The 16,021-nt window shown below is 43.9% G+C and overlaps 1 protein-coding gene and 2 non-coding genes across 3 annotated transcripts in view; all 3 read left to right on the forward strand.

Annotated features, from left to right (window-relative positions):
* The window catches only part of LOC144697994 (uncharacterized), a 373,983-nt gene that overhangs the window by 54,599 nt on the left and 303,363 nt on the right, over positions 1–16,021 (forward strand). The gene's annotated exons all lie outside the window — the stretch shown is intronic.
* Positions 9,212–9,283, forward strand: trnae-uuc (transfer RNA glutamic acid (anticodon UUC)). Its single transcript has one exon. It is a non-coding gene; the product is annotated as a tRNA-Glu (tRNA).
* On the forward strand, positions 14,573–14,646 carry trnan-guu (transfer RNA asparagine (anticodon GUU)). Its single transcript has one exon. It is a non-coding gene; the product is annotated as a tRNA-Asn (tRNA).

Genomic DNA, 16,021 nt, shown 5'->3' on the forward strand with positions numbered 1-16,021 from the left:
ACGTTCTAGTACGTTGTTCAGCTTTGAAATTGTTCATATTTTCACACTGGATTTCAATGTGAAGAAAGCAGAGCTGTGATAAACATATTGTTCAGCAGATGCACTGCAAGAAGGTACATAACAGGCTGATGGTAACAGTGCTCTTTGAACGTGGTGAGCTCCAGTGAAGGATTGGCACCATTCATGTGTCGCTCAGTTAGTCTCGTGACAAACCTGGTACTAGAAATGACAAGAAAATTCGCTGAATTTTCTCCGTGTTTTCGTTTGTTAAGAGCCGAATACAAGGAAGAAAGTACATCTCGCTCGAGTGGGTTAATGAATGGCAGAATGACCCGTGTTGTTGGGAAACATAAAATTATAAAAAGTTAGAGCAAAGAAAGAGGCCATTCGTGTTGCTTTCAAAGAGCAGGGTGATTGATCAGGAGTGATAGTTGTGACGGTACAATCAGTAGGGAGCAATATTTGTCCTTCTCCCACCCATATTTTGCCTCGCACCAACATCTCTGGTCAGTGCTTTACAACCAGCCCAACTCTTCAGCCTTTCCCTCACTCCGCCTCTGTGTTCTCCACTTGTTCCAAGTGTGATTTTTCCAGCTCCGAGGCGATACTCTCACACTTCTGCTTCTGGCAGAGCTGCTAAATATTTTCAATCAGTAAGTTATCAATACTTGCTTAAACAATTTCTCGAAATCCACAAACCTTCATTCTCTGACCGGGAATCGAGCCTGGGCCACAGCAGTGAAAGCGCTAAATTCTAACCACTAGACCACCAGGGAAACGACCAAATCGTTTCTCGAGCTGGCTTATCTATGCTGCTTTTGCATCTGTTTGTTCCATCTCAAGTCTCTTAAACCACAAAACTGCCTGTTTAGGTTCAACACAAACGACTTCTTCAACCAATGAAAATAACGGTATCTGTGAGCTGGAACATGAAATTGACAGTGAGGTGAAATAGTCCCACAAGCTGCTCATGTGTAACTTTCAATTTCCAAAACCCTCCACCCTATTCGCTGTTGGTCCAATGGATGCGCCGATTCCTGGTCAGTTGTCATCAGGGAAACTACCAATAAACTGGACATTTGGCTTTTTTTTCATTCCCGATCTCTTCACCAGAGAAAACTTTCTCCAACTAAATGTCTTGTTAAACTTGAACACAAGTGACTTCTTCACTAATGAGAAGCACCATTGCTGTTAGCTGGAACATGAAGTCGATACTTTCCTACTTTAAGACAGTTCTTAAAGTCTCCCCCTTTGACCGAGCTTTTAGTCATCTGACTGAATATGTGGCTCAGTGTCACACTTTGTTATATAATGCTCCTGGGGAACGCCTTGTGACGTTTCATTTAGTTAAAGGTGCTTTATAAATATAAGTTGTTGTTGTAGGATATACATAGAAAGGGCCAATCTCTCATTATATCTTTCATGCTGATATTTTTCTTTGTTTTATCCATTCTCGGGATGTGGGCATCGCTGGCTGGGCCAGCATTTATTGCCCATCCCCAGTTGTCCTTGAGAAGGTGGTGGTGAACTGCCTTCTTAAACCGCTGCAGTCCATGTAGTGTAGGTACACCCACAGTGCTGTTAGAAAAGGAGTTCCAGGATATTGACCCAGCGACAATGAAGGAATGGCAATATATTTGCAAGTCAGGATGGTGAGTGACTTGCAGGAGAACTTCAAGGCGGTGGCGTTCCCATCTACCTGCTGCCCCTGTCCTTCTCGATGGTTAGGGTCGTGGGTTTGGAAGGTGCTGCCTAAGGAGCCTTGGTGAATTCCTGCAGTGCATCTACAACACTGATACGGTGCGTCGGTGGTGGAGGGAGTGAATGTTTGTGGATGCGGTGCCAATTAATTGGGCTGCTTTGTCCTGGATGGTGTCAAGCTCCTTGAGTGTTTTGGATGCTGCACTCAGCAAGGCAAGTGGAGAGTATTCCATCATACTCTGACTTGTGCCTTGTAGATGGCTTTGGGAGAGTCAGGAGATGAGTTACGCATCGCATGATTCCTAGCCTCTGACCTGTTCTTGTAGCCACAGTATTTATATGGCTAGTCCAGTTCAGTTTCTGGTCAATGGTAACAACGAGGATATTGACACTGGGGGATTCAGTGATGGTAATGCCTTGAACATCAAGGGGCGATGAATGGATTCTCTCTTGATGGAGATGGTCATTGCCTGATACTTGTGTGGCACGAATGTTATCTGCCTCTTATCATCCCAAGCCTGGATACTATCCAGGCCTTGCTGCATTTGGACATAGACTGCTTCAGTATCTGAGGAGTCACGAATGGCGCTAAACATTGTGCAATCATCAGCGAACATCCCCACTTCTGACCTTATGATGGGCGGAAAGTCATTGATGGAGCAGCTGAAGATGGTTGGGCTGAGGACACTACCCTGAGGAACTGCTGCAGTGATGTCCTGGAGCTGAGATGACTGACCTCGAACAAGCACAACCATCTTCCTTTGTGCTCGGCATGACTCCAACTAGTGTAGAGTATTCCCCCCTGATTCCCATTGACTCCAGTTTTGCTAGGGCTCCTTGATGCCACACTCGGTCAAATGTTGCATTGATGTCAAGGGCAGTCACTCTCACCTCACCTCTGGAGCTCAGCTCTTTTGTCCATGTTTGAACTAAGGCTGTAATGAGATCAGGAGTTGAGTGGCCCTGGCGGAACCCAAACCGGGCATCAGTGAGCAGGTTATTGCTAAGTAAGTGCTGCTTGATAGCATTGTCAGTGACCCCTTCCATTACTTTACTGATGGCAGAGAGTAGACTGATGGGGTGGTAATTGGCTGAGTTAGATTTGTCTTGATTTTTGTGTACAGGGCATTCCTGGGCAATTTTCCACATAGCCAGATAGATGCCAGTGTTATAGCTGTACTGGAACAGCTTGACTAAGGGCGTGGTAAGTTCTGGAGAACAAGTTTTCAGTACAATTGCCAGAATATTGTCAGGGTCCATAGCCTTTGAAGTAACCAGTGCCTTCAGTCGCTTCTTTATATCATGTGGGGTGAATCGAATTGGCTGAAGACTGGCATCCGTGATGCTGGGGACTTCTGAGGGATGCCGAGATGGACCATCTACTCGGCACTTCTGGCTGAAGACTGTAGCAAATGCCTTATCTTTTCCACTGATGTACTGGGCTCCCCCATCATTGAGTTTGGGGATATTTGTGGAACCTCCATTTCCAGTGAGTCGTTTAATTGTCCACCACCATTCTCGACTGATTGTCACAGGACTTCAGAGCTTAGATCCGATTCATTGGTTGTGGGATCACTTAGCCCTGTCCATCATTTGCTTCTTATGCTGTTTGGCATGCAAGTAGCCCTTTGTTGTATCTTCACCAGGTTGACACCTCATGTTTAGGTATGCCTGGTGCTGCTCCTGACATGGCCTCCTGCACTCTTCACTGAACCAGGGTTGATCCCCTGGCTTGCTGGCGATGGTACAGTGAGGGATATGCAGGGCCATGAGGTTACAGATTATGTTCAAGTCCAATGGCCCACAGTGTCTCCTGGATTCCGAGTCTAGATCTATTCGAAATCTATCCCATTTAGCATGGTGGTAGTGGCACACAACACGGTGGAGGATATTGTTAATGTGAAGACGGGGACTTCGTCTCCGCAATGACTGTGCAGCAGTCACCCCTGTCAATACTGTTATGGACAGATGCATCTGAGGCAGGCAGGTTGGTGAGGATGAGGTCAAGTATGTTTTTCGCTCACCACTTGCTATAGACCCAGTCTAGCAGCTATGTTATTTAGGACTAAGCCAGCTCGGCCAGTAGTGGCACAACCGAGCCATGCTTGGCGATGGACATTGAAGTCTCCCACCCAGAATACATTGTGCGCCCTTGCCACCTTCAAATGCTGTTCAACATGGAGGAGCACTGATTCATCAGCTGAGGGAAGATGATACGTGCTAATCAACACGAGGCTTTCCTTGCCCACATTTGACCTGTTTCATGGAGATTTCATGGGGTCAGAATCAATATTGAGGACTCCTAGGGCAATTCCCTCCCGACTGTGCTGCCACCTCGGCTGGGCCTGTCCTCGGTGGGACAGGATATACCCAGAGATGGTGGTGTCTGAGGCATTATCTGTAAGGTACGCTTCCATATGTCAGGCTGTTTGCTTGACTAGTCTGTTAGGCAGATGTTGGTAAGGAGTACTTTGCAGGGTCGACAGGGCTGAGATTGCCATTGTCGCTTCCAGTGCCTTGGTCAAATACTGGGTAGTCAGTTCATTCCTTTTATGTATCTTTGTTACAATTGAGTGGTCATTTCAGGGGGTATTTTAAGCGTCAACCACAGTGCTGTGGGCCTGGAGTCACGTGTGGCCAGACGAGGTAAGATTTCCTTCCCTAAAGGGCATTAGTGAACCAGACAGGTATTTACAGCAATCCACACTCGTTTCACTAATTACAGTGGAAATATCACAGTCGAGAACAAACACAGAGGCAGAGTGTGGGAATGAAAGAGGCAGAGAAGGGCTGTTTGGGATTCGAACCCGGAGTGTTACCCTGGCTCCCTTGACTATTAGTCCAGCGACAATATAATTTTATTAGCTTTCCTAATTACTTGCTATGTTTGCATGCTAACCATTACATCTCAGAGCCCGGCAATCTTTCACCATTTAGATAATATGCTTTTTCATTCTTCCTGCCAAAATGGACAATTTCACATTTGCCCACATTATATTCCATTTACCAGATCTTTATCCATTCATTTAATCTATCTATGTCCCTTTTCAGGTCCTTATGTCAACTCCACAAATTACTTTTCCAACTATCTTTCTGTCGTCAGCATATTTACCAACCATTCCTTGGGCCATTCATCCAACTCATTTATACACATTGTAAAAAGCCGAGACCCCAGCACCGATCCCTTTGACATACCACTGATCCTGCGAACAAGACAGTGAGCCATTTTTCTTAATCTCTGCTTCCTGTTAGCTAGCCAATCTTCTATCCATTCCAATCTATTACCCCCTCCACTATGAACTTTTACTTTCCGCAAAAAACACTTGATGTGTCACTTTATCAAATGCCTTCTGGAAACCTAAGAACAGCACATCCACCAGTTCTCCATTATCCATAATATATGCTAGTTCAAAGAACTCTAACAAATTGGTCAAAGACGATTTTCCTTTAACAAAACCATGTTGACTCTGCCTGATTACCTTGAATTTATTAATGTGTCCTGCCATAACGTCACTAAAAATAGCATCGAACCTTTTCCTTCTGACAGATGTTAAACTGACTGCCCTGCAGTTTCCTGTTTCCTGTCTCTCTCACTTTTTGAGCCAACGTATTACATTTGTTGTTTTCCAATCTCATGGAATCTTGCCCAAATATATTGAATTTGGAAAATTAAAACGAATATATCAAATATCTTACTTGGCACTTCTTTTAAGATGCTACGATAAAGCCCATCAGGACCCGAGGGTTTGTGAACCCGCACCTCCAACAATTTACTCGGTATCACTTCCCTGGCGATTGTAATTTTCTTGAGTTTCCCTCGCTTCAATTTTCTGAGTCACAGATAAACCTCGGATGTTACTTGTCTCCTCTGAACTGTGCAGGCACCTGGATGGAATGTTAAACGGTGACGTCATGCAGCAGCACTTTGGGTCTTTGTTTTGAAGAAATGGAATTCGGCTGTTCTCATTAGGAATGCTGGAGACAGACTGATCAACAATGTCATCATCAAATGGCACAGCGCAGTAAGAGATCCTCCCACTCATCCTTTCCATGCCTAAGCTTTTTACAAAGAGCCTCCTCATTCATCCGATTTTCCTTCCATCTCTGCATAATCCCGATTTCCCCCTCTCAACTCATTCTCCAATTTCACTTGGAAAATACTGATTTAATAAAAATGATATTGAAAGATGAGAAGGAGCTTCTACAGTGCCCAGTCTGCTAAATTCTGAAGCGTTACCAAAGTTTCCTTCACCCAATGACACCAAGAATTGCACTTAGGATTATTAAATAGTTTTTGAACAAAATAAGTACTTAAACTGTTGATTTGGATTTAATTTTTTTAACAAAATTTATTCCGATCAAGCATCTCCTCATTTTCTTAGTCGACATATATATTCCTATTCCTCTTGCTGTACAACCTGTTTCAGAGGCTCTTATAGAAAAGAGGGAAAGGTTTGCTACAGCTATACAAAGCCCTGGTTAGGTCACAACTGGAGGACTGTGTATAGTTCTGGGAATGGCACCTTATAAAGGATCAATATTTGCATTGAAAGTTTCAGAGGAGCCGCATTGATTAAGTTGGTGGGTTTTGGAAATAGCAAGTTGTACATCTGCAACTATTACATTGAGGAGACCAAACGGAGAGTGGGTGACCACTTTGCAGAACACCTTCAGTCTGTCCACAAGCATGACCCAGGCCTTCCTGTCGGTTACCATTTCAACACCCCATCCTGCTCTCATGCCCACATGTCTGTCCTTGGCCTGCTGCAATGTTGCAGTGAAGCTCAACACAAACTGGAGGAACAGCACCTCATCTTCCGCTTAGACACTTTGCAGCCTTCTGGACTTAACATTGAGTTGAACAACTTCAGACCATGAACTCTCTCCTCCATTTTCACACTTTTTAAAATCCCTTTATAAAAATGTATTTTATTTACTTATGTTTTATTCATTTATTCGTTATTTCATACCCCTTTTTATCCCCTTTTTAATCATTTTTTCCCAACTACTTCCCTCTCACTCCATCCAACCCCAACTCCAAAAGCACCATCTGTTACTTGTTCCATGTTGTTCTTTCACAGAGTGCTGACCCTTGTTCTGCTATTCACACATTCTGCTTTCGTTCTTTTATGCGACTATCAGCACCTTCTTCAGCCCTCACCACTGCCATTAACACTCTCTTTTTCTTGTGTCCATGATACGTTTGTCAGTCTCTCCTTAGCTCCCACCTCTCGCTGACCTTCTACCCAGCTTCACCTGCTCTACCCTCCCCTCCCCCTCCCCACCCTGCCCCACTTGAACAGTATAAACCCCATCACTTTTTACTTCTCTTCAGCTCTGAAGAGGGGTCACATGGAATCGAAAAGTTAACACTGTTTCCCTCTCCACAGATGCTGTCAGACCAGCTGAGTTTTCCCAGCATTTTCTGTTTTTATAATATATAAGAGGTGCTTGGCTAACAAGACGGCAGACGGAGAAAAATGTAGCAAAGACTGAAGTAACTCACTTGGTCGTAAAAGTAATTTTTAAAAAGCAACAAAGCAGGACATGTTTGAAAAGGTGAGAACGTGTGCAGTGATTTACAAAGAGATTTGGCTGTGCTTGTACAAGGAAGACAGGAAGTTGTATCAGTTCCTGCAGCAAAATTGATTAGCGTGTTCTTCCAACTGAAAGTTTGGTGGTTCAAAACCACTCGGGGACGAAACTTCCGATGTTTTTTTTTCCCCATCAACACTCATTGTCATACGGATCCGGGTTGTCAATGGCGGCAGGAAAGTTTTCCACAAATGTTGCCAGTTCTAATGTGAGTTTCCAACCAGAGAATCTTCCCCGTGTAAAGGAAATGTGATAACTACTAGGCTACGAAAGCAACATGCAGCTCCTTGCAGAATATCAAACTGTGCTATCTTATTGCACTGCAGGACCTTGTTTAGTGGAAGTATAATTCGGCGGAAAACCTTAGCCATGCGGCAGAGAAATTGATCTAACATTAGAATCATCAGGTGACAGAGCACATCAGCAGCTCATTCAACACCTCACACATGTGCGAACAAACTTACAGCAAATCCGCCCCCATCTTTCCCTCTAATTTCCGAGCGATGCATTGTTCAGAAGATCATTCAAAACCTGGAGAAGTATAAATGTCACTTTGTTTTGAGATGATGCTTCCAGTTACTATTCAACATCAAACGGGAATGATGCAACCTTTCCCTACATTTAATACTGTTAATGCTTCAAGCGGGGAATCTTTTTGTGTGTGAGAGACCGTGATCCCTATTACCCTACACAAACCCTGCAATGTAGCGGGGAAACTTTCCGTGTGTGAGAGACCGTGATCCCTATTACCCTACACAAACCCTGCAATGTAAAGAGCCCAATTTCACACACAGAAGGCAAAGAGTCAGGATCTTTTAGGTTGGAAAGACCTAACTAGCGGAGTGCCACAAGGACCAATCCGAGGGCTTCAATTATTTACTATCTATATTAATAACTTGGAGGAGGGGCAGAGTGTAATGTAACCAAATTTTCTGACGATACAAAAATAGGTAGGAGTGCATTTTGTGATGAGGACATAAGGAATCTGCAAGGGGGTATAGATTGGTTGAGTGAGTGGGCAAAAAACTTGGCAGATGGAGTTTAATGTAGGAAAGTGTGAGGTGATGCACTTTGGACGGAAGAATCAAAAGGCAGTCTATTATTTAAATGGAGAGAGACTCCAAAAACGTGCAGCACAGATGGATCTGGGCGTTCTTGTGCATTAAGCACAATAGGTTAGCATGCAGGTGCAGCAAGTCATTAAGAAGGTAAATGGAATGTTGGCCTGTTTTGCTCGTGGTTGGAGTTTAAAAATCTGGAAGTCTTGTTACAGCTGTGCAGGGTGTTGGTGAGGCCGCATCTGGAATGCTGTGTGTAATTTTGGCCCCTGTATTTAAGAAAGGATATACTGGCATTGGAGGCAGTTCAAAATAGATTCAACAGGCTACTTTTTGGGATGAAGAACAGCAAAACAGGTTAAGTCTTTATTCATTAGAGTTTAGAAGAATGAGGGGTGATCTTATTGAAACCTACAAGATTCTGAGGAGGCTTGACAGGTTCATGTAGAGAAGGCGTTTCCACTCGATCTAGGGAACATAGTTACAGAATAAGGGGACACTCATTTAAAACTGAGATGCGAAGGAATTTCTTCTCTCAGAGGGTAGTAAATGTCTGGAATTCTCAACCCCAGAGAGTTGTGGAGGCTAGATCACTGAAAGTATTTAAAGAGGAGGTAGATAGATTTTTGAAATATCGGGGAGTTGGGGGCTATGAGGAGCTGGCACAAAAGAGGAGTTGAGGCCTGGGCAGATCATCCATCATCTTATTGAATGGCAGTGCAGGCTTGAGGGGCCGAATGGTCGACTCCTGCTCCTTTATCTCATGTTCTTTTGTTCATTTGAAACATGTCTCTGGTGAAAGGGGTCGGAAATAAAAATAAAAGGCACAGACCAGGTTGTAAAAATTCAGTGTAGTTTCCCTGGTGGTCTAGTGGTCAGGATTCGGCGCTTTCACCGCTGCGGCCCGGGTTCGATTCCCGGTCAGGGAATGATAATTTGCTGACCTCGTGCAAACTGTGGAAATGAGATTGGATAATTTCCTGAGAGAAATGCAGATCACATTTGCCGAAATCAGTGTAAGCTCGAGTTTTGCATCAGAGTTGGAAATGCCATCCGGTCACAACCGGAAAGGAACCAACATAGAGGTGAAGATAGGGAATGAGAGAAGGGCAGTGATCGGCTGCAAAGCGCTGACAATAGAAAGGATGGTGTAAGGGAAAATATAGCGGTAATAGGGAAGATTTTACCGTTTACATCGACACAAATATCTCCCAGATTTGGTCCCAAATCTCGTGTTAAATGAGGAGAAAACTCCTCGCTTAATCTTCCACTTTTTAGCTGCACATCCTTCCAAACATTGCAAACTCCTCCTGCATTTTCCATCCTGATATTTTTCTCTGTAACATTTTGATATGAAACTGCACAACTAATGTGAATACAGTGTATGATGGGAAAAATGTGTTCACCCCCTCGGGAACTGAACCACATGGACACACACGGAGGAACACACACAGACATGTACACCGAGAGTGACAGAGGGCAAGGGTTTGCCTCTAAGGAGAGACAAACACCCAGAAAGCAAGCATGTCACCAACCTGGCTCTGTTTTTGTTCTCCTACGACAAGTTTCGTGAACGTTTTCGTGAATGAACGGAAATAGGAAAACCCCCTTGGATGCTTTAGTGTTTGGATGGATTTGATTGAATCTAACCGATAATTAATTCTGTAGACACAGAGTTAAAACCAGGAATAATGAGCAGCGGGAAACCCCAATGGATTTGAACTCCATCGCCTTAACCACTTGGCCACGGCAACTGGCCCTATGGACAGGTTAATGTTGTTGGTGTATAAGATGACTACAGCAGAGAGGCGGGCTTTCGGCCCATCTTCTCCGTGCTGGCTGTCTGGAAGAAAACTCAACTACTTCCACTGCCGTGCATTCTCACAAAAGCAATTAATATTTGTATTGCCTCTCCTCCTTCTCCCAGTTAAAATTAAACCCAATACACGCCCGCATTCACTTTGAGCTGGCACTTTGTCGTCAGAGGAGAGCATTCAAAGTGACCAACAGGTGAACCACCTATAGCTTTGGCAGCGGATCCACAAATAATGGAACCTGAATCCAGCGTCTGAGGCCATTCGGCAAGGCTACCTCTCACAACCTGCTGTTTCCCGTCGCCTTGATGGTGTTTCCACTGAAACAGAACATTAAAAACATCGAAAAAGGAAGAGGAATTAGCCATAAGCCCCCTCGAGCCTCCGCTACCACTTAATAAGATCATGTCAGATCCCCAAGCTCAGCACCAATTTCCCATCTGATCCCGATAGCCCTTCATTCACTTAAAGTCCAAACATTTATCAATCTCAGCCTTCAATATACTCATCGACTGAGGTTCCACAGAGCTCCAGGCTACAGAATTCCAAAGATTCACAAGCTTTTGAGTGAAGAAATGTCTCCTCACCTCAGTCCTAAATGGCTGACACATTATCCGGAGAATGTGAGCCCAGTTCTAGACGCTCCAGCCAGGGGGAAACAGCCTCTCAACATGTTCACTGTCACTCAGGAATCAATCCAGTGAATCTTGGTTGCACACAGACAGCGAGTGGATGGAGGGAACAAAGAGCACAAAAGTGAACAGAGATAGAGACACAGGCAGAGAAACTGAGAGAGTGAAAGAGAGCGAGGCAGATATACAGGGACAAAAAGCGGCAGACAGAGGGAGAGAGAGTGGTAGACACTGAAAGGAACAGATACACTTCACCATTCCACGTGATCGTTAACTTAGATTGACAGACAGAAAGAGAGAAATAAAGACTTACATTTAAACAGAGCCTTTCACCAACACAGGACAACGGGAGGCCCTTTAGAGCCAATTAAATCTTTTTGAAATGTAGTCACTGTTGTAATCTAAAAGCGGAGAGAGTTTGATAAAAATGCTGATTCAGTAGATGAGAAAATTCGATCTTAAGAAATCCATCACAATGTAGAATCTTTCTTTCTATCTTCCTAAACATTTCATGGTTTGTTTGATGCCGATTCAGCAGATGTAAATCTGCAGCTGATTGAATAAATTTCACCTCGAATCTCTGAGGAAACAGGGACAAAGCATCCCATTTCTATCAGGTCATCTCTCAGCCTTTTCCTTTCTGGAGAAAAGAGCTTCAGGCTGTTCAGCCTTTCCTGGTGATTATAACCTATCCGTTCCTGGAACATTTGTGAATCAACTTTTATTTTCCGTTTCCTTCCAACACCCGGCAGCAGTAGAAACAGTTCCTAATTTCCGAGTGATTTCAGTTTGGACTATTTGTATTTAAAAGTTCATTCTTTCGATGTGTCCATTGCCTTACCCACTCAACCACACGGACTCGGTGTCTGTCTGTTTAAATGGTGCTCTGTGACAATTTCGATCATCCTCCACTTTGCACCACACCGACCCTCAGATGCTGAAAAGTCTTCATTCAAAAAAAAGAAAGAAAACTCCTCTTGAATATTTTAAAACTGCTCTTTTTATTCTCTGTACTATTTTAATATGAAGCCACACAACGAACGTGAATAATGTTTGGATGGTGAAATGGGGAACTGAACCGCATTGACACACACACGGGAATATACACTGAGAGTGACAGAGGGCAAGGGTTTGTCTCTAAGGCGAGGCAAACATCCAGAAAGCAAGCATGACACCAACCTGGCTCTGTTTTTGTTCCATTCCTAGCTGTAACTTTTGTGAACGTTTGCAGAAGAATGGAAATTAGAGAACGCTGGGGGCTTTGGATGTTTTTTATTCAACTTAATCGACATTTAATTGTGCAGGCACACAGTAAAATTCAGGAATGGTAATAAGAGTAGTTGTCAGGATTCCAGCCCACCTGTGGAGACCCCAATAGATTCAAAACCTGTTGCCTTAACAACTCAGTCGCGAATCCAAGTCCCAGATTTGCATGAATGTAGTTTGTATAAAATCATAGACGGCTACATCAGACGGTCATTCAGCATATTGTTCACATGGCGACTCTCTGGAAGAACAACTGACCGACTGTAATTCCACACCCCGCCTTTTTCCTACAACAACTCATATTTATATTGTCTCTCCTCATTCCCCCGATCAAAGTAAAACACCGCACACTCCGCTGGGTTTAATGTGAGTTGGGTTCTGTTGGTTCAAATGGGACTGCTGCAGGTCCTAAAAGGACGATAACTTGAACGTTTGCTGACGGTAGGATTCGAACCTACGTTTCTGTAAAGACTAGAGTCTTAATCCAGCGATTTAGACTGCTCGGCTCCGCTATCACGTTAAAAATGGTTATTTATAATTTCATTCACTGGTATTGTCAACGAAAAGAACAGAAGCTAAGGAGCAGGGGAAGGTCATTGGGAAACTTGAACCAGCTCCGCCAGTTAATCAGATCATCCTGCACTTTGTAACAAACAGAAATCATCTCCACTGCTAACTTCTTTTTTCAATGTTTCATCATTTCGATGTTTCAAATGATGTTTCTTTTTTCCTTTGTGACTCTGGTGTTTACTCAATGAAATGTTGGTAATAGGTAATGAGATTGTATATATTGACTGAGAAAAATGAGGAGACGTTTGGTCAGGGTAAATATTCTTTGATAATTCGATTTGACATCAACGATTTCAAAAAATTTGAAAACTGTCAAAGGTTTCAGAATCCAACTCTTCATGTCATTGGGTCAGGAAAACTTTGTGAACTTTCATACATTTTGCATGGACACAGCAGAAGGCCCTGCACCTCTTTCAATATTGTTTTTTCTTAACGCAGAGTTTTCAAAAGGGAATTGGACGATGACTTGAAAGGGAGAAAAAGATCAGGGTTATGGAAAGAGACAAATAAATTGAGATTAACTAGAAAGCTCGTTGAACAAAACTGACATAGGTTGATTGTCCGAAAGACCTCTTGTAGAGCTGTGCCATTTGCTGATGACATTGTTGATCAGTCTGTCTCCAGCATTCCTAATGAGAACAGCCGAATTCCATTTCTTCAAAACAAAGACCCAAAGTGCTGCTGCATGACGTCACCGCTTAACATTTTAGTGAAGCCCATTGAGCCTTTGTGCTGTTTTCTGTTTCTGTGGTGCAGTGATTTTCATGCTTGCCTAACACATGAAACGGTCTCCGCTTTAAAACTGGGCAGAGCCATAATCATAGTTTGTGGGTTCACGTTGCAGCCACGTGACCTGGTCAGTGTTTATCCCTCAACCAACTGCACATGGTCTGCTCATTGTGACGTGCCTGGTTTTGACTGTTTCCTGAGCGGTGATTGGCTGCCGTGTTCCCTGCATTGCAACAATGACTGCAATTTAATAAACGCAAAACACTGCGGAAATCTAGAAAGGAAAACAGAAAATGCAGGAAAAACTCAGCAGGTCTGACAGCATCTTTTGAGAGAGAAACCTGCTGAGTTTTCCAACATTTTCTGTTCTTATTTCAAATAAGTACTCAATTGGCTGGAAAGTGGTTTGGGACATCCACTGGTCCGGAAAGTCGCTATATAAATGCAAATCTGTCCTTCTTTAATTATCTTAAATCCCAGTCCTCTGGTTACTGATCCCCGTCAGTGGAGAGCGCCCGTCCCCACTGCCCCCACCCCCATCATTTTGAACAGCTCCGTGAAATCTCCGTTTAACCTTCTTTATTTTAAATAGAACAATCCCGGTCTCTGTAACCCCTCCACCAAACTAAATTTCCTCATCCCTGGACATGGTGAAAGGCAGAGGACTAAAACGAGATTTTGGAAAATATTGTCAGTCGGCAGGTGGGAAAATGGAGAAGGAACCAAACCAGAAAACCCAGTCTCTAGCTTTGCGAATCTTCAGAAAGACTTTGGGAACCGGAATCAGAGGAGAATGAAGGGTGAACTGCCCACTGACCAGAGACAGTCAAGGCACCTTTCCCTTCTTTAAGAGGCTGGAACATTGACTCTGATGTTATCAGTGAAATTAACTGATCTGAGACAGTGAAAGGATTCTCGTTACTGCACATCAGGAATTCAAACCTAATTTCGGCTTCAGGACAATCAGAATATTTGGTAACAGTCAAGGCACCGAAAGGCTCGAAGGGAGACGGCTCCGGTTGTCGGAGAGCCGGTTCCCAGTGACAGGGATGTGTCTGCAGTGGGTGGGATCAGACGGTTTCCATGTATCCACAATGAATGTCCCAACCTTTTTTTTGGAAGAGTAAAACTAATAGAGAACAACTGTCATTCCGTTCGCCGCAATCTGCAGCTTTAACTCGCTGACATGCTGGCTATGTTTCCGTCGGTCTCTGTGGCGCAATCGGTTAGCGCGTTCGGCTGTTAACCGAAAGGTTGGTGGTTCGAGGCCACCCAGGGACGAAGCTGTTTTCTCCCCATTAGTCTTCATTGTCACACAGTTCCTGGTTATCATTGGGTCCTTGAACTGAATGTCAAGTCTCCAGAAATGTTGCCGGCTCCGCTGTTATCCAGTGAGCTCCCAGGCAAGCGGCTTTCTTTCGAATATTCGTTTCAAATGTAATGGGAAAACGATTAGGCCTACCATGTACCGATATGCAACACACTGGAAATCTATGTTATTGGATTCAAACAAATCCATCAATTCTTCCCTCTTCCTCATTTCCAAAGTGAGTGAGACAGGGAAAAGCAGCAATATTCCGGCCCTGCCCTCTCCAATCACCCTCTGCCAGCAGAAAGCGGCGACTGCAGCTTCAATCAGCGGGTTACTGCCAATCCCAGGGACACAAGATACTCCAACCCGGGCCAAACCTCCCAATTCACCGAGCACAGGCTCAGGAAAACGCAGGTAGATTATATCCCGCTCACTAAACCTCCGAGCAGCATTTACAGAATACCCCAGTGAGTGAGGCACAAATAAAAGTCACGTTAACATTCTAATCTTTTCACTGTAAAATCCCTTCATTTTATTGAAAAGCTAACTGTTGCGAATCTGAAAATGAGCACCATGGGATTTGAGTTACCGAGTGACTTGTTTTCCATTGTTTGTCCATCAAGTTTGCAATTCAATTTGTGTTGGATGTTGATGCCAATAATTTCAAAATGAGGACACAAAGCAGGTAAGTATAAAATACAGGAGAAAATCCTGAGGAAAATGGGTCACAGTATTTGGAAGGAGGTGCAGCTAAGAAGTGGAAGATGTGAATGATGTTATTGATGATTGAGAGGAATGCATTGCAACTTTGGGGCATTTGTCAGCCGATTCCATTCCACACTTTAAAATTCCGACCAAGCTGAGATATCAGGTGGAAAGCAACAAAACCATCCATGCATGTTGGGATACGGAATAGGCCCGCACGTTCCCGGCTAGCTTAGTCGGTAAAGCATGTGAGTCCTAATCTCAGGGTTGTGGGTTCGAGCCGCAAGCTGGGTGCTGTTTAAAAATCTGCATGAGCGTCGTACAGACGGGGAGCATTGACTCTGTTTCTCCCAACAGCTGCTGAGTTTTTCCAGCATTTTCTGTTTTTGTTTCAGGTTTCCATCATTCGCAGTAATTTGCTTTTATCTTTTTACTTTTACATCTTAATGCTTTACAAAAACACCAACTAATCACTGCGGCTCCTGTGAAACTTACAAGGCAGAAATTCACCACTGAAAACAACTGACACACATCAAATTCAAAGTAATTTCATGTCGCATCTCTTTCTGCTTCTGACCCTGCCTCGCCTCCAGCTCCCTCTGCCCGTCCAGCTCCCAGGTCAATTAGCTGCTTGATGCA

The sequence above is a fragment of the Cetorhinus maximus genome, chromosome 23 (genome assembly GCF_964194155.1).
Source record: "Cetorhinus maximus chromosome 23, sCetMax3.hap1.1, whole genome shotgun sequence".
NCBI lineage: Eukaryota > Metazoa > Chordata > Chondrichthyes > Lamniformes > Cetorhinidae > Cetorhinus > Cetorhinus maximus.